The sequence below is a fragment of the Tamandua tetradactyla genome, chromosome 19, assembly GCF_023851605.1.
Source record: "Tamandua tetradactyla isolate mTamTet1 chromosome 19, mTamTet1.pri, whole genome shotgun sequence".
Lineage (NCBI taxonomy): Eukaryota > Metazoa > Chordata > Mammalia > Pilosa > Myrmecophagidae > Tamandua > Tamandua tetradactyla.
In genome coordinates this window covers 70,928,826-70,952,186 of record NC_135345.1, presented here as the reverse complement: position 1 = coordinate 70,952,186, position 23,361 = coordinate 70,928,826, and the positions used below count along the sequence as shown (strand labels likewise).

Here is a 23,361-nt window from a genome sequence, read left to right as displayed (position 1 = left end):
GAAAGCAGCTTGACCCTGGCAGGATTGAGGGACCAGAGAAGTTGGAGGAAGGGGCTCTAACCCTAGACCCCACTGAAGGCTTAAGGACATTTAGGGACTCCACACCGGGCTAACAGGCCTGAATCTGCCTGTTCAGCCATCTCCTGGGGCACCAGCTCTGTGGGCCAGGGCCCGGGGCCCAACCAGTCTCATCCACAATAGACATTTTCTATGCTTACCTTCTTACAAGGGCTGGCACAAGCCCTGCTTTCCTGGGTGTCTACCTCATTTCTCCAGCCCTGCTGGGGTAAAGGGAAAAGCAAGGTCCTGAGGGCACACATGCATTCATTAAAACAAAAAAAATTGCTTCTTAAGTCCATTTCTGGGTGCTGGTGATATAAGACACCCCTGGCCTCTGCCCTGTGGAAGTGACAGACTGTGAGGACACACAGCGGTCATTCTGACAGCATAGTATCCTATGACACAGGTGCACAAGGTGCCATCAATTTGATATAGACGATGTACAGCATGTAGCTTCCAAATAGTAAAATATAGAATATACTAGTGTAAAATCCATATAGCCGATTGTTCCTCTCGGAATTGCTTTTGCAGATTTTTGCTGAATTCTCGTAATTGCATCTAACCTATGGTTGTAAGTCAACCATGACTTCATGAATGGAGTTGTATTGTCGTCTACTTGTATTAGGTCCTGTGGCTGCTGTAACCAATCGCCAAAAACATGTGGCCTACAACAATAGAAATGTGGCCTCGTTCAGCTCTGGAGGCCAGCATTCTGCAGTTAGCATCACTGGGCCAGATCAAGGTGTCCCCAGGGCCACGTTTCCTCCAGAGAATCCAGGAAGGGAGATTGCCTGGCCTCTGTCAGCTTCTGCTAACTGCCAGCCCTCCTGGCATGGTGGCCACACCACTCCAGAGGCTGCCTCCCTGGGCACACTGCCGCTTCCGTGTGTATCCCATCTCCCTCTGCCTCCTTTAAGAACAGCTGGTGTCGGGATTTAGGGTCCACCTGGCCAAGCCAGGATAATCTTCCCATGTCCAGACCCTTTTTCCTCATGAGGTGGCATTTACAGGGATGAAGATCTGGCATCTTTCAGTGGCTGTTATTCACCCTATTACCCTTTTCTTTTCCCAATAAATTTATTGTCATTAAATTGGGCACATGACCTATTGACCTCCTATCCTTGAGAAAATTATATTAATTCAATTGGAATTTCTTTTAGCTTCAACAGCAGTTTAAAGTTTCATCAGTAGTATTAGTACTTTCTCCATCACTTTCTTAACCTTAGACCTTTGCTGTTTACTGCAGTAGCTACTGGGTACTTTGGCAACTGAACGCTTGAAACGTGGCTGGCTTGAGTTGAGATGTGCTGTACATGTAAAATACCCATCAGATTTGAAAGAGTTAGGATGAAAAGATAAGTGTTTCATTAATAGCTTTTTATACTGATTACATGTTGAAATGATAGTATTGGACACAGTGGGTTAAATGAAATATGTTCTTTAAACTTAAAAAATGCTAATCAGCTCCTTTAACATTAACTTTAGACTATTAGGTATTATTGGCATAAAAAATATTTGTGGGAGGATGCTTTGAAATTTAGTAAACAGATCATCAATGTTATCAAAAAGTGGATGAAAAGGCAGGCTGAGCACATGTTCTAGCTTGCTCTAGAAAGATACGGTTTACATTTATTGCCCCAGTTTAATTATTACAGCTGTACCTTTCACTTTCAAACATATCCAGGATTGCGTGTTAAACTGTATGGTCGCCCGAAGTAAAGAACTTACAATTTGAAATCTAAATGAATTTCAACTTTGATACATGGTAGCTAAGTGATGTCAGGCAGATTACCCAATCTCTCTGAATTTCAATACCCATATCTACAAAATAGTTCATTTAAAGGGTTTCTTGAAGTTTTAAGGAAATAACAGTAATGGGATTATATGGTGGGTACTCCTATTGATTCACATTGCTGAACCACTTACACAGAGCAGCAGCAGCTAGTTTCATATTCAGAATGAACTGGGTTATTGGTTTTAGTCATTGACGCTTAGGAAAGTAAGACCTACGTGTAGCTGTGATATCCATCTCTGTCTTAGTTTGCCAGGGCTGCTATAACAAAATATCACATACTGGTAAATTGTCTCACAATTTTGGAAGTTAGAAATCTAAAACAAAGTAGTGTCAGGCCATGCCTTAACTGAAATCTGTAGTGTTCTGGTGTTGGTTTGCTAGCAAACAATCTCTGCTCCAATCACAGGGCAATCTGTCTCCCTCATTCTCCTCCTGGGGCTTCTGTTTCCCTTCATAAATCTCATTTGATTATAAGGACTCTAGTCACACTGGATTAAGACCCACCAATAATTTTTCCTTGGAGACTTCAGTCACATTCCTTTGCAGAGATTATAGAAGAGTAGAGGACTTAAGTCTAAAGTTATACTTCCTGAGTTCAAAGATGAACCTAAATATTTACTTAAATATGACCTTGGGTAAATTATTAAATCTTTCAGTGCCTCGGTTTCCTCATATTTAAAATGTGATAAAATATTTAACTTTTAAAGTTGTGTGGATTTAAAACTTTAGTATACATAAAGCTTTGGAAACATGGCCTGGGATCACCTCCAGGAATATGGAGGAGAAGGGAACGGCAGGGCCTACTCCTCTTCCAGAAAGCAAGAGGTAAGGCAGAAACAGTACAAATCTACTGTCCTGGAGCTCCAGAGACCAGGGGAGGGTTGTGCAGAATCCAGGAAATAAAAGTGTGGGAAGACTGAGAAACTGCAGAAAAACTCTGAGTGAATCACTCCCATGACAGGGGCCAGTGCCCATTCCCCACCTTCAAGATAAACAGCCATGGACAGAGAGTGGCATGGAGGTCATCCTTCCTGGGAAAAGGGGGGCCATAGTCAAGGACTGAGCAGATCAGATCTGGCTTCTGATCAAAGAGACTAGACTTCTGAGCCCAGCTCTGAATCATGGTTCAAGTCTGCCTGGAAAAGGAATCCTCACAGTCAAAGTTCCAACACTGCTCAGTGGAGGTTGAGAGAAAAATTACAGTCATAGGGCTACTGGGAAAGGTTTACCAAATAGTGCCAACTACTGGGCAGGCGAGGAAAGTGCACCTTTGTGGAGCCAAAGCAGGAGGGAGAAGCTTTTGTAGTCTTTCCTGACCTCTCTCCAGAGACCTTTGGAACTGTTCTGTGTCCCATTCATGGATTCCTGGCCCTGATTTGATCAGTTAAACACAGGTAACTCTAAAGATACAGAATGAGTTGAACCAAGAGTCAAAGAAGAGCCTTAACACAAAGCCAGACAACATTAAACCTTGACAAAAGAGAGAAACTGAGCAATAGAGTAAGTTCATCAAGATAATCAGATGTATAGACACCAACATAAAATTACAAGCCATTTTTTTTTTTTAATTTTTTTTATTAACGGAAAGAAAAGAAAAAAAAAAAGAAATTAACACAACATTTAGAAATCATACCATTCTACATATGCACTCAGTAATTCTTAACATCATCACATAGATGCATGATCATTGTTTCTTAGTACATTTGTATCGGTTTAGAGGAACTAGCAACACAACAGAAAAAGATATAAAATGTTAATATAAAGAAAAGAAATAAAAGTAGTAGTAATAGTAAAAAACAACAACAACAAACAAACCAACAAGCAAACAAAAACAAAAAAACCCTATAGCTCAGATGCAGCTTCATTCAGTATTTTAACATGATTACTTTACAATTAGGTATTATTGTGCTGTCCATTTTTGAGTTTTTGTATCTAGTCCTGTTGCACAGTCTGTATCCCTTCACCTTCAATTACCCATTGTCTTACCCTGTTTCTAACTCCTGCTGAACTCTGTTACCAATGACATATTTCAAGTTTATTCTTGAATGTCCGTTCACATCAGTGGGACCATACAGTATTTGTCCTTTAGTTTTTGGCTGGATTCACTCAGCATAATATTCTCTAGGTCCATCCATGTTATTACATGGTTCATAAGTTTATCTTGTCTTAAGGCTGCATAATATTCCATCGTATGTATATACCACAGTTTGTTTAGCCACTCTTCTGTTGATGGAGATTTTGGCTGTTTCCATCTCTTTGCAATTGTAAATAACGCTGCTATAAACATTGGTGTGCAAATGTCCGTTTGTGTCTTTGCCCTTAAGTACTTTGAGTAGATACCTAGCAATGGTATTGCTGGGTCGTATGGCAATTCTATATTCAGCTTTTTGAGGAACCGCCAAACTGCCTTCCACAGTGGTTGCACCCTTTGACATTCCCACCAACAGTGGATAAGTGTGCCTCTTTCTCCGCATCCTCTCCAACACTTGTCATTTTCTGTTTTGTTGATAATGGCCATTCTGGTGGGTGTGAGATGATATCTCATTGTGGTTTTGATTTGCATTTCTCTAATGGCCAGGGACATTGAGCATCTCTTCATGTGCCTCTTGGCCATCCGTATTTCTTCTTCTGGTAGGTGTCTGTTTAAGTCTTTTTCCCATTTTGTAATTGGGTTGGCTGTCTTTTTGTTGTTGAGTTGAATAATCTCTTTATAAATTCTGGATACTAGACCTTTATCTGATATGTCGTTTCCAAATATTGTCTCCCATTGTGTAGGCTGTCTTTCTACTTTCTTGATGAAGTTCTCTGATGCACAAAAGTGTTTAATTTTGAAGAGCTCCCATTTATTTATTTCCTTCTTCAGTGTTCTTGCTTTAGGTTTAAGGTCCATAAAACCACCTCCAGTTGTAAGATCCATAAGATATCTCCCAACATTTTCCTCTATCTGTTTTATGGTCTTAGACCTAATGTTTAGATCTTTGATCCATTTTGAGTTAACTTTTGTATAGGGTGTGAGAGATGGGTCTTTTTTCATTCTTTTGCATATGGATATCCAGTTCTCTAGGCACCATTTATTGAAGAGACTGCTCTGTCCCAGGTGAGTTGGCTTGACTGCCTTATCAAAGATCAAATGTCCATAGATGAGAGGGTCTATATCTGAGCACTCTATTCGATTCCATTGGTCGATATATCTATCTTTATGCCAATACCATGCTGTTTTGACCACTGTGGCTTCATAATATGCCTTAAAGTCAGGCAGCGTGAGACCTCCAGCTTCGTTTTTTTTCCTCAAGATGTTTTTAGCAATTCGGGGCACCCTGCCCTTCCAGATAAATTTGCTTATTGGTTTTTCTATTTCTGAAAAATAAGTTGTTGGGATTTTGATTGGTATTGCATTGAATCTGTAAATCAATTTAGGTAGGATTGACATCTTAACTATATTTAGTCTTCCTACAAGCCATTTTAAGAAACAGGAAGATATGGCCCAGCCCAAAGAACAGAATAAAAATTGGAGTAAGAGATACAGAATTTGGAACAACTAATCAAGATGTTCAAACAAATTTCCTAAATCAATCCAAGGAGATGAAGGAAAATATGGCTAATGAAATAAAGAATATTAAGAAAACACTGCATGTGCTGGTTTGAAAATATTATGCACCCCAGAAAGGTCATGTTTTAATCCTGATTCAGTCTTGTGGAGGTAACCCTTCTTATAATTGTGATTCAACATTGTGTGTAGAAGCGTTTGATTAGATTATCTCCATGGAGATGTGACTTGCCCAATTGTGGGTATGACCCTTTATTAGAGGGAGATGTGACTCTACCCATTTCAGGTGGGTCTTGATTAGCTTACTGGAATCTTTTAAAAGAAGAAATATTTTGGAGAGAGTCAGGAATGGCAGAGCCAATGGAAACAACAGAAGAGTCTGAGCCAACAGAAAGAGCAGATGTAAACACTTAGAGAACATTGGCTTCAGAGAACAGAGACACAGATGTTTGGAGACTCTTGGAGCCCAGCAGACATTGTCATGAGATGCTAAGCTAGTCAGAGCCTGGAGAAAGCCCAAGGAAACTGAGAGATGAGAACCAGCCCTGGAAAAGCAAAGTGAGGAACCTCCACCCGGACAGAGACTGAAAGCAACAGAGCTCAAGAGGAAGGGACCAGCAGATGCCAGTCGAGTGATTCCCAACTAACAGAGGTGTTCCAAAAGACCAATTAACCTTCCTTTAGTGAAGGTAACCTCTTGTTGGTGCCTTAATTTGGACACTTTTACTTACTTATAAGTTTCGATTTATAACTCATTAAATTCTCTTTATAAAAGCCATTCCAGTTCTGGAATATTGTAGTGTGCAAACTAACGCACTACATAAGCACAAAGAATAATTTAAAAGCATATAACAAAAATTAACAGCCTTTATGGGAATGAAAGCACAAATAGATGAGATTAAAAATACAATACGGGCTTAGAACAGCAGATTTGAGCAGGCAAAAGAAAGGATCGGTGACCTAGAGGACAGGACATCTAAAATAGAACAGACAAAAAAGAAAATAATGGGGGAAAAAATGAGCAGCATCTCAGGGAATTGAGTGGCAGCACAAAGCACAGAAACATTCATGTCATGGGTGCACTAGAAGGAGAAGAGAAAGGAAAATGAGCAGAAAGTAAATTTGAGGAAATAAGGCTGAGAATTTCTAAACCCTTATGAAAGACATGAATATCCATGTCCAAAAAGCACAGTGTACCCTAAGACTAATGGTTTCACTCATAGGTTTACCCACCAAAAAAATTTTTGTGTACATGCACTAAAAACATGAGCTCAATGTTACTAGTAGCATTACTCTCAATACCCAAAATTAGAAATAAAACAAAAGCCTGCTAACAATATATTGTACAAATAAATTGTGGTATACAATGGAATGATATATTACATTGAAATAAACAAGAATGAGCTACTGTTACACAAAACAACTTGAGTGAATTTCACATAAATAGTGTGTGAGGGGACTCCTTCACTTGGCCTGCCACTTTTCCCTAGGACCCAGAAATGCCTCCTGTGTTTAGGACAAGTGTATCATTCTGATGGGATAAAGACAAACCTCTAATAGTAAAGGTGACTGCTGGTACATCCCTTCCCCTATTGTCCCAAGCATATATACATATTTACTAGAGACAGTCAGACTCTGGTGGTCATGTTTTACAATATCAGTCCCACATCTGGGTGTTACATCTGTCCCTAGCAGGTAAGAGGTAGGACACCTTCACTGCAGAAGCATATGAACACAAGGCAAGGGTGCTTTGCCTACAACATTTCTCTGCATCAGCCATGGATGGAGACCTGCTGCTTATGGGAAACTCACTCCCACTGCGGGAGCTGAATTTGCTCTATCTCTTCTCTATGCGAGTAAAACAACTTTCCATCAGTGCCTGTGTGAGTCATGCTTTTGCTGACAATGCTGACACCTGTATGGAATGGATTGACATATCTTTAGATTCTCTCCTTCTGACAAGTAACATTGAGTGAAAGAAGCCAGATACAAAATATAACAGAAAGTACAACCCCATAAGTAGAATCTGTGCAAAACCAGTTTCTGCGGAAAGAAATCAAATTAGAAGTTAACAATGAAAAGGGGAGGTACAGAGTGATAGCAAGTGTGAAGGGGCACTTTTCTTTCCCTTGACCTGGGAGGTGGATACTTTGTGATTATTCATTTGCTGTGCACACTTTTCCATATGTATGCTCATTGCATCTTTAAAAGTTTATATGTGTGTTCACATTGTAAAACCATGCTCTTCTTGAGTCCCTTACCCAACTTATTTTTCCCTATGGTGGGGTGTCACCAACGTGGAATTACTTCTTCACTTACGGATGTGAATGAAATTCCTTATGAGTGAGTGCAATTGGATCTGGTTTCTTCAGAAACTGCTAAAGGGCTGGACACTTGTGAAATGTATGGCTTTAGCCCCTAAGAGAATGAAATTTGCAAATGGGAAGCAGGAGAAGGGAGAGAGACTGGCAAATAAACTCTCCTTTTGTTATGGTTTTAAATATGTCCACCACCACCCACCCAAAATAGATATGTGACTCCCAGTACCTCAGAATATGAACTTATTTGGAAATAAGGTTTTTGAAGGTGTGAGTGGCTGAGTTCGCCCTAATCCAAAATGACTTTGTCCTTTTGAAAAGAGGAGAATTTTAAGAATTTAGAAAATTCTTTCTCTATTTATCAAAAGGAGACAATTTTCAAATTAGGAAACAATCTATGCCAAGACAAAAGTGTTCCACTTTCTCCCAAGAGAGAGGCCCCTTACTATAATAAAAACAATGAGCTTTTACAAAGCAAAATAGGACTGGTTAAGCAAAAAAATTTTTTAAAAAAGCAAGTTTTATATGGAGATGTAATACTAACATACCCTGGCATGTGTGGGCGATTTTAACATATACAGATAGGTTAGCTTTTATTTTAGCCATGTACAGTTGTTACAATTTGATTTAGAATTGTATGGACATGCTATCTCTAGGGTCCTCCCATTTTAATTAATAATGCCAAGGAGAAGACCATATGAAGACAGAGGAGGCAGAGTGATACATCTACAAGTCAAGGAACATCAAGGATTGCTAGCAATGCCAGAAGCAAAAAGAAGCAAAGGATACTCCTCTTCAAATTTCAGATAAAGCATAGTCCTACGACATTTTGATTTTGAACTTCTAAACTCCAGAACTGTGAGATAATACATTTCTGTTGTTTTAAGACATCTAGTTTGTGGTACTTTGTCTATGTAATCTTAGGAAACCAAGACATCTCTTTTATTTCTCTGTATATTCAGAGGTGGATTTCTTCTGTGGGACTGCATTAGTCATTCAGGAATCGTGTCAAGTGTTCCATTGCTAAAAGGGTTCACGGGACTCAAATAGCTGTGTACTGCTTTACGATAGGCGAAGGACTGAGTACAGCAGCAGAGTAGAAGCATGTGCACTGAATGCAGTGCTGAGATCTCAGGGGCAATTCTCTTGTTCTCCCACTCTTGTAAGCATAGGATACACTTTATCTCCAGGTTTCAAACCACCAATGGAGGAGATGTGAAGCCCCTCATTTCTAGGAGGCCCAAAGCTGGTTGTCATGAGGATTTCCTGCAATAAGCTAGTCATGCAGGGATTTTCTAGTTAAGCAACTAGCCTTAGTCGTTGATAACCACCCCTACTCCACTCCACTTCTCCCATATTCCATTGAAACCAGGTAGAAACCATAAATCCAATTATTATTATTAACAGTGCTGCCAATAGCAGCACTGTTTCTTATACATCTCGCCTGAAACTACTCACAGACATATGGTTTTAAAAAATAATTTATCTTTAAATATTAAACACAGTAGCATTGTCCAAGAGTGCGTAGCTTTGGAGATTAGCATATAGTCAATCCAGATCAGCTGAGACTAAGCCAGGTTCTGAATAGCACATCTGGAAAAAGTTTGTAGGCTGAGAAAATAAATCTGCTGAATAGACTTCAATTTATAACGAAGTGGTAGTCGTCATAATAAAGTATCATGAGGCAGTATTTGCATCTTTCCTCATCTCCCTTTCACACAGGGTGTGCATGCACACACACACACACATATAACTCATGATTGCTTCAAAACTTCTGTAAACGATCATTCTGAATAGAAGCTGAAATTGAAATTTACAAATTATAAAGTAAGTGAACTACAAAAGTTTGTGACCAAAGTTGATACTGAATTTAAAGAAATAGCACAAAGTGACAGGTGTTTTCTGTTAACAATTACTAGAGAATTTAAGAAATGTTTATGTCTTTAAGAGAACCAATTTGAAAATCAGCTCCATTATCTTACAAGAATAGTAAATTTCTTTGTACATAAATCTTGCCAATTTTTGCTTTTGAGTGAAATTAAGCAAAAAGTGAGATGTGAATTACTGAATGGGGAATATTGTTGTAAGATATGGAAGATTCAGAGAGCTTCCCTTCCCCCCATCCCCCACGCAAACCCGCCTAAATTTCTCCACACCATGCCTCTTTTTCATGATGATCTCATATTACCTTTGATTATCTTAGGCAGTGTTTACCTTAATTTCTCTTTCCTCATTGTTTCCTCCGTACCCAGGGTTCAGCCTCAATATGGAATAGAAAAATAAAAATTCTAGAAAATTATTTTCTTATTGAAAGCAGAGTTCATAGACTGGTAAGTCTTAGGGGCTGGGTCTGGCTGATAGATTTTATGTTTTTTAAGGAGAAGGTGGCTACCAACTTTGTATTAAATTTAGGCCATATTGAAAACCCAGACAATTTTATATACTAGTCCGTATTTTTAGGTTCTCCTATAACGCTTATTGTTTGGTCAGACATGTCCTATGTATCCCTTCATGGTGATAATGGATCGGAATAAGTAACAGGTGTTCACTTTGGAAGGGAAAGTTTCTTTTTCCTTTTAAAACAACCAAATTGGATTTGTTTTTTCACTAAATTGTGTCATGTGCCTGGTTCTAGAAAACAGTTTTGACCCGTGATGAAAAAGAAACCATTCTTAAAATCTGCAGATAGTTATGCTTAATTACAATGGCCCACTGGTTTCCTTTTGTTCATAGACAAAGCCTGTATGGCTTATCTTTTAACCTTTTCCTGCCTGACTACAGTTAATTGAGAACTCTGGTGGGAAGGCAAACAGCAATTGAAATAACTTTTCTGATTTCTGTGAAGATGGAAAACAAAAGCTTAGTGTGGCGGAGCTAAGGTGATAGCAGGTAACCTCTTGAAATAAGGTGACAATTAAAATTTTCAGAAAGATGAGGAAGGTAATAATAGCATAAAAATGGTCAGAGGTGAAATGGACTCCATGTGAGGCTAGTCATGACAATCCTAGGAAATAAATCAATAACTGTCACGCCAGGGTGGTTTTTCATACATTAAGCTATTTATGTCTGGTGAGCAGAAATCTGGCTCAATCTGTTAGTGTCAGTCATGATTCTCCCTTCCCCAATTTCCAAATAATCAATTTTTATGGATACAAATCCCTTAGGAGGGAAGATCAAAGTCCTTTGGAACGACCATACTATAACACATATTCATATTTCTAAACCTGGTTCTTGCTTTTTGCCAATGAGTTTTTTGCCATTTACCTGGAGAAAGAGAAATATCCGAAGTTACAGACGCTTGTAACTATGCTTTGCTTCACCACTAAATGTTTGAAATGGAGAATGTCTTGATCTGTTGTTCATGTGGGATTTCTTTGACTCAAATGATAAATGCCGTTCATAGTTTGCCTCCTTAAGTGAGAGCCTAAACTATTCATAGTAAGTCCCCAGTTCAGAGTGCAGTTTGAAAAGTTGTACTTAGAAACTGATTTAACCTCCATTATTCCCCATACCCAACAGAAACCATTATTGTATCTGCTATACTAAAATCAAAAGCAACGCCATCTCTGGGGAAATTTCAGAGCCCGAAAAGATTCAAAGGTGGTGATTTGCATTACATTTCCCTATCTGGCTTCCTGGAGAACAATGGATTATTGCAGTTTTATCAGCTCATTACTGGTGTCCATGCTATTTCAAATGTGGCGGATCAGATACAGGTACAAATATAGCTCCATTCTGATTAAAAGACTAAGACAAATATCAAAAACAGTTTACATTCAACAGGACAGGTTTCCGCCTAACAGAAAGCTTAACAGATAGGTTTGCTCTAGTTCTGCACCTCCATTTATCTGCAGGCAGCGTGATTGCCTTTTTATACCATGGGTCATTATGTATTCACTGAATTTATGACTTTTTTTCTTTTGGATTCATGAAACAAGTGTCAAGCGCCCTAGATGCCTTGGTAAATCAGATGATGACAGAGGTTGGAGATAGGTATATATATATGTATATATATACATACTTTTTTTGAGGGGAGGTGGTTTAATTAAATTCTCCTCTTTATTCTTTTTTTTCTAATTTTTAATTTTTTTAAAACATAACAAACACACACGAACATTCTTCCTATATGATCATTCCATTCTTGGTGTATAATCAATAATTCACAATATCATCACATAGTTGTATATTTTTTATGATATATTTTATGTATGAAGACATGTTACCACTTTGTGAGTTTCCATAAGATCTAATACCTTGGGTAGGTTTTCACATCTTCTATAAAAATTGCTTTGCTTGTATTTTCAAATACTGAAGAGGCAGGGGACCCATTGCTAAATGAATTTCTCTTCATTTGGAAGGTAAAACCAAACAAAATACATTAGGGTATTACACCTCATTTTGCTTTACCAGTAGGATGTAGAGCAATCGATGGCTATCCAGCTGGTCTGGTTTGTGGTGCCAGAGACTGCCCCTTGGGTAATGTAGTGGAGCCAGTGCTTCCTAAAAGGTCAGAATGGGGGGGCTGGTGCATGGAGCATGGAGTAAACCCTAAAAATTGAATCTCAGCTGAGGCTTTGCATATAAGAGCAAGTAATTGTTGAGAAATAGACCTTTTTGTGCTCCAACGGTCACAGAAGAGCTCATCATGATGCCAGATTACAGTGTGGCCTCGGCAAGTTATTATCTAATCAATCTCCCCAGAATAAACTCAGGTATAACCAAGAGGATTCGACTCAACCAGAGTGAACAATTTAAAAACTTCTCATTGTGACTGAAAGTTCACAAAACCTTAATGAACACAAAATATCATAATATTCTCAAAAGGATTATGCAAGCACTGCAGAATGCAATAAAGACAGACTATGGATTGTGCCTTGAAGTACAATTTATTGAAAAGATCAAACCCAGTCAAGGCACATATCTGAAATGATGGCACTAACAGAAGCAACTAATGGAAAACTTTTTAAATGGAAATTTTTTTCCATCATAGAAACTTCAATACCTTCTGATTAGGTGGCCTTCATATCATCATGACATGATTGGAATTTGCACACAATAAACTAGGAAAATTTAGTTGAAGAGAAGGATGCTATCTAATTCACAGCAGAGAATGCACAAAAGATTGTCCTCAATTTGGGATTTTTGTAGTTGAAAAGAACAGTTGAAGCCTTTGGATAGGATGGTTTTACATGCAATCAGAGAAGTTAAGAGCATGCGATCTTCAGTCACATCTGCAAATAGAAAAGAAATGTGTTGTTAGTTATATTTACATATCTTATGGTGTGATACATTTAATCATCATTTACTTTTTTTCCCCTGCATTTGCTTTTAATCTAGTCTAGTTGGTTACTTTTAGCCTAGTCAATATTAGTGTTTTTCTATTACTGACATGCATGTTCATTGCTCCTGATTTTAAGTTTTAAAGGCAATTTATTACTGTACGGTATATTTCTATGGCAAGGCAATTAGATGAAAAGGCACCCACATAGGTCAGAATTTATCACTCATGCTGCTTTCTCTGCATTATGATCTATTGGAAGAGAAGTTTCTACTGGTAGGGGGGGAGAATACAAGTAGAAGCTCCAATAAAGTGGAGGAAGGTAATTAAAACAAATCCGCAGATATTTTCAACTGGTGTTGAGAGATCAGTTACGTTTTGTGACTCAAGAATTTCCATTGCAGTCCTCATAAAGAACAGAACCACTACTGAGTTTATAAGGGCTCAAAGTCACATCTTCATGGAAAATTGGTAGCATCCATATCATAACGGTATAAGAGTTTATTATAAACTCCATGTTTGCAAGTATAGGGAAAATGACTTTTAGAGAAAGTTTGATAACAAACCCAGAGTGCTAGATCTGGTGGAAACTCATAACTCTAAGTTGCTATTTAGAATATGATCATGAAAACCAAAAATTTCCAAATGTCTAGGCTAATTTAATAATCTAAGTGTTTGTGTCCACAAGGAGCTAAACTTCAGAAAACATAAAAATAAAACTTCTTCAGCACAAGTGAACACGTTTTTGCACACAGTTGTTACATGGAAGCAAGATCAATGATGTAATTTTGAAACTTACCAAGGGCCATATTTGTGCAGTTCTCAGGAATTCACTTAATTCTTCTGAAAGAAAAGAAAAAGGTATTAAAATCCTGTGGTGAAGGCAGCCAACAATACAATTTTATGAAATCAAGGAATGGCTGCTACCGATATCTATATTTTCCCACTATACAAAGATTACTGCAATCACCTATAGAGTTGTAAGGAATAGCGTCATTATTTCAAGCAAGCAAAAAGGTCAGGTTTGAATTTAGGAATGTTGGAGGCCAAAACTCTGTGTCCTTTTCTATACACAGCATTCATATGCACAGCATGAGTATGACCTAAGGGGAAAACATTTCAAGATTAATAAAAGTATAAGGAAAATAAAGTTCAATTATGTCAGAACCCTTTATCATTACTTTAGCTTAGATTAGTATATGAGAATTTCCCCTTCTCTTATCAGAATGAAATTCACTTACAGAACAGATAGTACTGCTTTGTACTTTCTGAATAATGGGTTAATACTAACCACAGATGCCAAAAGGTATTACTAATTCTTCACTTCAGAAAGCTCTAGTAAGAGGCAATAAGTATTGATTTGCCGTACTAATATTAAACCTTTTTAAAATGGTATTCTCTCTATTTTCTTTTTACTTCATTTGATAGACCTTCAAAATACAATTTAAATGAACTTACCACCAGTCTGAAGACACAGTGCCAGGGTTTTCAATGCCTTCAACAGGAATGGGTTCAGGAATCTCATAGATTGGAAAAGCCATGAATGGCATGATTTGCTGAAGATAATACCAAGCAGCAGAGGGATAGACAGCAGGCTGGTAATATTGTTGGAAGGGCTAGAAACAATTGAAAAAACTGTATGAACAACTATTGTTTTGAATCCAATCTTATGTCATTCATTTCTGAAATGGCTATAGTATACGAAGAGACTACTCTGTAAGGGAAAAAGAGAAATCATACTCTTTTCTATGTTGAATCAAGGTGAAGGCATTTTCTGGAGCTCTTCGAGGGTACATGAGGATTGATGAAGAAATTATTTCTTTGATGTCACTACTCAGTATTTAACTCCAAGAGCCTGTATTATCCACGCAAATCTAATTCTCAGATCCAAAAGAAGTATGCCATGAATTTCATTATTTCATAATTTATAAACTCATGAGCATTTCCTTAGAAAGGACCTTTTTTTTCTATTTAAAACTATAATTTAAGTTTCCATGAGGATATCAATGTCAATGGAAGAGCTCTCCCACTCGAAGTCAACAAAGCCGGCTTTCAGATTACTGTAATAGGATGAAAAGTCTTCAATTTCTAGCCCAGTGTTCTTTCCAAAGTATTAGTTCTCTTTTTAAAATTTTGAAATAGCTTTCTGTTTGTGTATCAGTACATTTCACTTAATGTTAGATTATCATAGAAACAATTGCACATAACCATATTTTAGAATGCAGATATATTCTCTGCTGAATTTAGAGGAAAACCAAAGAATTTCAAGTTTTGCTAGGTAAAGTTCAAAACCAATGATATCTGAAATTTTTAAGATTTTTAAGAAGCATAATAAAATTAACTAACCTCAAGGTAGGAATGGGCCGGTACCTTCGCAGAAAAAAAATCATTTAAGCCTAATTGAACACTATAGTAGTTAAATTGTCAAATGATTACCAAATACTCTGATTAAGAGAACAAGTCCATATAGTTGTCTGTCTTGTTAGGATTGCAAGGAAAATTAAAGATAATGTACTTTGAAGCTCAAATTAAGTGAATAATTGTATTACTTCTTCCTTTGGCCCAGGAAAGTGATTATAGAATTTAAAAAAGAAGTGAGGGTAAACTCTGGTGCTCAGTGAGGAATCATTTTTATAAAATTGATAAACTCAAATGTTTGAATCTTGGGGGAAAAGTTTAATCCCTAATCACAAAGAAAATTCCATGACTTTCTTTACATGTTTTTTTTTTTTAATTTAACTTGTCCATTATCTGTTGAACCATCAGTGACCAAAAGCCATTGAATTGAAAGCACAGTTACTACCCTTAAAAAGGAAGACACATAAAAATACTGAAAGCATCAGGATATGTGAATTTGGAGGGGAAAGAAATTGATAGGCTCATATTAATTTTTCAAAAATAAGGAATTTAATTTTAATTTTTCAAAGAGAATGCACAATTTGCTAAAGGTCATAAGGTGTCAGAATTGTGATTTATAACCAAACTTATTTCTACCATCCAAAACTACAAGAAAAAATAAGATTTTGAATAACATGTATGATGTGTTGGAATTATCCTGACTTAAAAGTTGACCCTAAGCTATCTTCACTCAAGGACTACTATAGAATTATTGTTTCATCTTCTTTTGACTACTTAGATCTGTTCTTCTATAGCTATGTTACAACAAACACTAGTGAGTCCACCATTAATTAACAGCTAACACTAACAGCACTAATTCATAATGCAATGGGTATAACAGCGTTTCAAAAAAGTGGTTGCTCATAAACAATGTTGGAGATTGTTGGACCATAGACACACACAGTGACTTACCTGATTCTCTACCCACATAGGCTCTCTCTGGAAAGAAAGAGAATCAGAGTTACGTTTTAAGACTGATTAATTTCAAAGATGAAAAAAGCAACCTAATTTCATCTATCTTTCTCAAAAGACTTTGGAGAATTGACACTCAACAGACATATGTCATCAATAGACACAAGACAAGACTGTCCACAGTCTTTAAGAGAATTCTCTAAATGGCAAGTAGGGGTCAGAGAGCTTTAGGCTTCACGGTTGGTATGAAATTGCAGAAATCAGAATTGTTATGGCAGCACATTTCCTAATAAACAGTGACTGCCTTCAAAAAGCCAGAAGCTGTAAGAACACTGCAGAATCAATGGAATGTAGGGCAGGGGAGGAATCAATATTCATTATGTATATTTTTGATGCACTCATTTCACAGTTGAGAAAGAAAATCAGACACTTTTGGGACAGAGACACCAAGTGGTTCCCCAGATTGTCTTCAAAAGTGTGTCAACTACTAACTTTCTAATATGCCCTGATCAATGATTATAACCGAATTTGAGAACTTTGAATACAAATTGGAGAAAGACAAATTTATAGAACTAAGAATATAAAATGAAGAGACGTCAAGAGAAATTAATGTTAATCTCCATAACTAATGGCATATGAAGTATTTGTACTGCATAGTACTGGAGATTGTAAATGTGACGCCCATATCAGCTGAGACAGAATAATGATTCCCTTTCTGAATAATGATATATAATCCTCATTTCAATTTATATTAGTCATTTCAGAAGGTTGGTAGTGAGAAATAAGGAAAGGAGAAATCTCCAAGAGTTGGAGACCATTTAAAAGAGAAACACTTAAGATCCACAGTAAATTTTGAAACAAAATAAGCAAAATACTACCAGTTGGAAGTGGCTGTATTTGTTCACTCTGAGAAGTTCATCCTGTATAAAAGGCAATATATTCTACACTATTTAGAAATCCTTTAGTACAACATATTCATTTCACAATGCACTAAGACATCAGCCATAAAATTTAAAGATCAACTGTGCATTTGCTGGATTTTACTGAGTTTTAGAAAAATAATTCAATTTAAGGAGTAAACTCATTGTGATTAGGAAAAATAAAATGTTGTTTAAGTTTCAGACTCTGGGGAGAAATGACAACCAATTCTCTAGCACTATGTATATTCAGTTAATGGCTATTTAAGTCATTTTCATTTTATCTTAGGCAAATTTTAAATAAATATTACCTGATATGGGTAGTAGAACTCTTCCTTTCTTGGAGTATATTTCTGTCAAAAGAGAATACATTGTAAAAACATATGAAGAAAACATTTAATTAATTTACATTTAATAAATAATTTTACCTGGGCAAGGACAGCTTCCTAAGGAAAAGAAAATAGTTGGTTTTAGTATTTTGGATTTTATTCATTTATTTGGGAACACAATTATCACTATGAATATTAATGAGCAAGACCACTATGGTCCCAATACCTGTGCAGCTCTTAGCCGAGCTATGTCACAGCTAAGATCATAACATTTAGGCAATTTCTTTAATCAGTAGTGGTGACTTTCAGTGGGATACTGGCATACTTAAACCAGGGAAACAACTGGGATGTAAATTAAGTCCATTGACTTTCCTTTTCCCATATTGATAAAAATGTGAAAAATGTAACTTTACTCAAAAAGGGTGAGGCCTTTTCCCTACAGTCCTAACTGAGTCAAGTTTATTTGGGGTAACTAAAAAAAAAATTTTGTCCTGTAAAGTGAATGACGTACATCACTCACAAGGATTAAAGCTCAACAGTGAACAAAGGATTGTGTTACTGATATGTTCTTAATCTACGTACTCAGCATAGGCTGATGCCCTGATATTCAAGCATATGCATTGGTGAAAGCCCTTAGTGTTGTCAGAACTCACAAATACTGTGAAATGTAGATTTGTGAAGGAGGAGAGGCACGAACGTTTTTGGACTTGGTACAAACCAGACAGCGTTAGCTGAGTAGGGATGGCTCATTTAATCCTCAACGCAAGGAGGTATGACTAAATTTCCATTTCACATTGAATAAGCAGAGATTCAGGGACAATAAGATCAACCTGCTCATTCTTTCCCAGTTTTGACAGAAGCATATCTAATGTTTAGCTGTTTTATTTCCTTCTCTAGAGTCCAGACTGTTTTCTTAAATGGAAAGTTTGACATTTGTGCTTTCATAGACAGACATATTCATGAAATCCCCCAAAAGAATTGAGTTTAGAAAAAGACACATGACGAATCCCTGATATTGTGGAGGCTATATAAGGACTTCATGTAGAATGCAGTCAAAATAAATTTCTCATCAACAGCTCATAACTATGGATGTGATATAAACTTTAACCTAGGCATAGATAGGGAGAAGTAGGAAGTCACAGAAATAAATCCTTGTGAAAAATAAAAAGTTACAAGTGGATCCATTCTAAACATGTGTTTTACTTCTGCAGTGAAACATGATTTTGTACAGTAAATGAAATGTTACCTGCTGGAGTTGGTTGTTGTATTTGTTCAGCCTAAGGAACTGTGCCTATTCAAAAGGAAAAATATTCTCAATTGTTTGACTATATAATTCAGTCCAATTTCATCATTTCCATGTAATTATGTTAGAATTCTAGAATGTTCCTTTCCCAGAAGTAAAGAATAAGAAACAATTATTCCTAATTTAGTGCTATCTCCTCTGCAAATTTGTGCTGATTCAAATAAAATTGGTGTACATCCTTTAATATTTTAGTCACTTTAAAATTCAGGTGATAGATTCATAGCAGATAAGTAACTGTCCATCACATACTGGTAAAAGGCAAGAGTTTTGACTCAAACTGAAGTATGGACAAATCTGTAGGTTACCACTTAAATACTATTCTATTCAAATATAAAACAGGACTATAAAATGCAAATATTCAACTAAAAGCATGAATTAGATACCTAAGATAAAAATTAAAGTTGTTAGTTTTACTTTCAAAGAGAAATAAGCAAACAAAACAGACTATCCAGGCTACTATGGATTAAAATCTGGCAGATATCAAGGAGAAATAATTTTCAAAACATTTATTTATTCCTTTGTACAGTTGTCCTTAGTAAATGTTCAAGGAAATTTTACCGCACTGAGTCTGTAGAGCTTGTCCTGTGGAATGTGCTTGTCTTGTGGAATGTGCTTCTGCTAAAAAAATAAAAAATAAAAAATAAATATATATAATATATATAGTTGTATACATATGTAATAGTTTAAGTAAATTTTAACACACCCTGGATAATAGTATATTTCAAATTTAGCAAATATGACTCACCTCAGTTTTACTGGGAGTAGCTTCCTTTAAAATAAAAACATGAAACCAGTTTTAGCTTAAATACATTGATTTACATCTAAGTAAAGAATACTAATTAGACATCATCATTGAAATTCCGTAAATTCCAGGATAACTGAATCAAGATTAATAATTTGAGGCATGTGGAATTGAATATTGCCTTTCCCTTCTTACTGCTCACCAGGCGTTGAAGATAGATATGAAATAATCACCTTTATTAATTAAACAGAACCTCACATAATTGGCCCTGTTTTGATAACTTGGTCAAAGAATGCTCCAAATCAAAGACCACATCACTTTTTCTGTTTAGTACCTCTCCCTAGATGAACAAGGGGCAAAAAGTGAGCTGTAACCCAAGGATTCCAGGGTCTTATTAATTGGAATTGGTTGATATCTACACAGCATGTTTATATCATTAGCTTAGAAGCATAAATATTGTTGTGATTTGTAATGAGAGCATTGAGATCTGCCAAAACTTGGCAGAAGGGAAATAAAAAAAAAATATTTGCATACCCTAGATGACCAGACAGGATTGTCTGCTGAAAAATATTCTGTGACAAATAGTTGCTTTCTTACATCTCTATACAGTATCAAGTATAATGGTACTTTATAGGATTTGTAACCCTCATAATATAATACATTTTCATAATGTTTTCTAGATACTTGGGACACTGATAAAAAGTAAAAACTCATTTACCTCACTTGATGAACTGCTGCTAGGTTCCTTCTGCTAAGAGAAACAAAACTGATGTTACTAGATCTTTAGAATTGGAAGAAAACTAATTCCATGCTTTTATGTTGGGTTGTTTGCCTCTGGGGATGTCATAATTAAAACAAGTGGCATAAAAAGTTTCAGGGGTCAATGTTGTTTTGAGGTGAATATGTTTGCCAATTTTATTTTTTAAATGTTGGGAAAATTTGATAACTCAAAAAAAACTTTATCAAAAACACAGCATATCATCGAGCAAAATGAAAAATTTATATGCAATTTTGTGATAAAAATGAAGCCACAAAGGACAGGCTATATTGGGCTGGGCTACCCAGTGTAATTTCATTACAATAAAAGTGTCTTACCTCAGTATCTGCGATGACATGTTCCTTTAGGAAGAAAATTAAAATTTTCATGACAAGAAGTCAAATGAAAAATTAACAATGACCAAATAAGTGCCAAATAGAAAATTGTAACAATATCCAATACTGCAAATTAAAAAGTCTGCCTACCTTGGTCTGAGGTAACTCAAGATTTTATCTCCCTAAACTGCATTTCTAAGTCTAATAAAAACCATTTGGAGTCTTCTGTATTGTAGAAAATCAGGTAAACAAGCTTCTACTTTCCTTTACCTGGCTTAACTTCTAGTGTTATTTTCTTTTTTTAACTTGGCTTTTAGACATAAAGTAGAAGCACTAGATTAAAGAGCAGGCGGCAGACAAAGTGCACCACAGGAGACTGTTGATTCAATGGTGCATAAATATTTAGGCAAAACAAATTTTCTCCACCCAGTTCATTGTATTCTTGTTTCATTGTTTACAGTAATATAAAGGGTACTAAAACTACCCACAGACTTTAAGCTCAAAATAGTTATTCTTAATTTTTCCTTTAGAGAATTATTTGTTCATTTTGGGCAAGGCCCAAAAATGTTTTATATATTTCTTTCCCTTATATAGAGTTTTTAAAAGGATCTTACTTCACTTAATTCCTTCCTTCACTTAAGGAATTAAGTGAAGTAAGTAAAAAAAATTAAAAATTAAGTGAAGTAAGTAAAAAAAAAAGTGAGGTCCAAAGAATGGTTAAGGAAATAGAATTTTTATCAGAGCACCTGTGCAGTTTCTCAATATCAAATCTTTTGGAAAACTAGTCAACAATCTAGCTAAAAAAAGTATGTATATAGATGAATGGATGATCAAAATGTGGTTTATGCATACAATGAAATTATTCAGCTATAAAAAAGAAAAAAATTCTGATACATACTCCAAAGCAGAAGAAATCATGGTGAGTGAAATAAGCCAGATACAGAAGGGCCAATATTGTATTATCTCACTTATATGAAATAACTAGTAAGTGCTAATTCATAGAGACATAGTGCCAGGGTGGGGGGAGGTATGGGGATTAATGCTTAATTGGTACAAAGTTTTTGTTTGGGATTATGGAAATGTTTCTGGTAATTGATGATGATAATAGTAGTATAACATTGTTAATGCAATAATTTTCACTGAATTGTATACATGAAAAGGACTAAAAATGGCAAATGTTACATTGTATTTTACCACAATACATGTTTTTTAAAAATAAGTAAAGAAAGTAAGTAATCAAGTGTGACAATGTACAATATTCTTAAAACAGATACACTGTTTCATCTATTACCCTTAATTAAGGGCTTCTTCAGTTTTGGTATTAAGTGCAAATAATTGCCTGGTCAATAATTGTTTTATTTGACTAATGCCTTTTCACAGCTATGCCAGTAAAATTGGTAAGCTTTAAAATTCTCAGCAGAACTTGTTAGTTATTTTGAAAATGTGTCTGAAAGTACAAGGAAAAGATAAATGCGATAAGAAAAAAATAATTTTCTAAATGAAAATATTTTTCTGATAAACTATTTGTTTTGTCTTATAGTTTTATAGGAAATTTTTGATACCTTTAATTCATCACTCCCTTTTTCTCTCAGAAGTTCTCGCTGCTAAAATAAAAAATAAAGCTTGTAAAATATGTATTTTAAAAGAGAAAACTAATAAATTAGTTTAAATTTTATTGAAATGTTTTTGTCCTGTTCAGCTCATTGCTGTATGTATTCTTTAGAGACAGAAAGAAAGAAATCAGTGAAAAGGAAAAAAATGAGAAAGCATAACTTATAATATGCTAGTACAAATTTAAAAATGAAATATGTTTCATGTACTAATTTTTCTTATTATCTTTATCATAAATTTTTGCCTCACTTTCTTGAGGCAAAATTGCTTGAGACGTCAATATGTAAATGCACTTGAATTTTTAAAAATTTTTATCCCAATACATTTTACTATTCGTTAAATTATCTTTCACATTGTTTTATTCAAGGTTTGAATTCTTCAGATATAATTTATCTGGTTCAATAAACCTACTCTATTTCCAGAAAAAGGCAGTGAGAAATTGGACAGTACATTTTGCTTTCTTGAGGTACAGTACATTTTGCTTTCTAAACCACAGCATCCCCTATGGAGACTTCCTTACCTCTTTTAGTTCTCTCTGTGTAGGCTATAAAAAGAAACACACATAAAAAAGTTACATTAAAAATCAATCAATCAGGCATGGTTGGGTTTTTCATCAATCTTTGAAACAATGGCCTTGAGCATGAAATAAGATTTGGGACTCTATTCAACATGGAGGCTGTGGAATTACAGAAAACTACAACACATGCTGTATTACTTTTAGGCAGTGAGCATTCCATCACAAGGGGTATGGAAATTGTAAACTTCTGCAAACATCATGCAAAGGAAAGCACATTGCTTGCAAAGTGGCAAATGGGCACAGCTACAAACTAAAACTTAAAGCAGCTTTTTAATATTTGCATATCTGGTTTCAATATTCTTTGTGGTTGGCTGAAGAGAGGGAAAAGTTAAACAAGTCAGATGACCAAAGCATATTTAGAAACAAAATTAATTTTCCAAGAAGAAATGTGTTTCTCATTTAAGTAGAATAAGTAGAATGAATGCATAACCTACCACAGCAAACCTGAGAAATCTTCTCTCTTTGATAAATTCCTGTTGGAAT

General features: G+C 35.8%; 1 long non-coding RNA gene across 2 annotated transcripts; it reads right to left on the bottom strand.

Moving 5' to 3' along the window:
- Window positions 1–17,534: 17,534 nt before the first annotated feature.
- On the bottom strand, window positions 17,535–22,846 carry LOC143663679 (uncharacterized). 2 transcript variants are annotated; one of them, XR_013166117.1, is made up of 9 exons: window positions 22,822–22,846; window positions 22,253–22,294; window positions 20,694–20,717; window positions 20,317–20,349; window positions 19,602–19,625; window positions 19,415–19,474; window positions 18,800–18,844; window positions 17,653–17,670; window positions 17,535–17,577 (listed from the first exon to the last, which is right to left on the bottom strand). It is a non-coding gene; the product is annotated as an uncharacterized LOC143663679 (long non-coding RNA). The 2 variants fall into 2 exon arrangements; XR_013166116.1 differs by lacking the exons at window positions 20,317–20,349; window positions 20,694–20,717; window positions 22,253–22,294; window positions 22,822–22,846 and adding an exon at window positions 19,832–19,939.
- Between the last annotated feature and the right edge of the window lie 515 nt (window positions 22,847–23,361).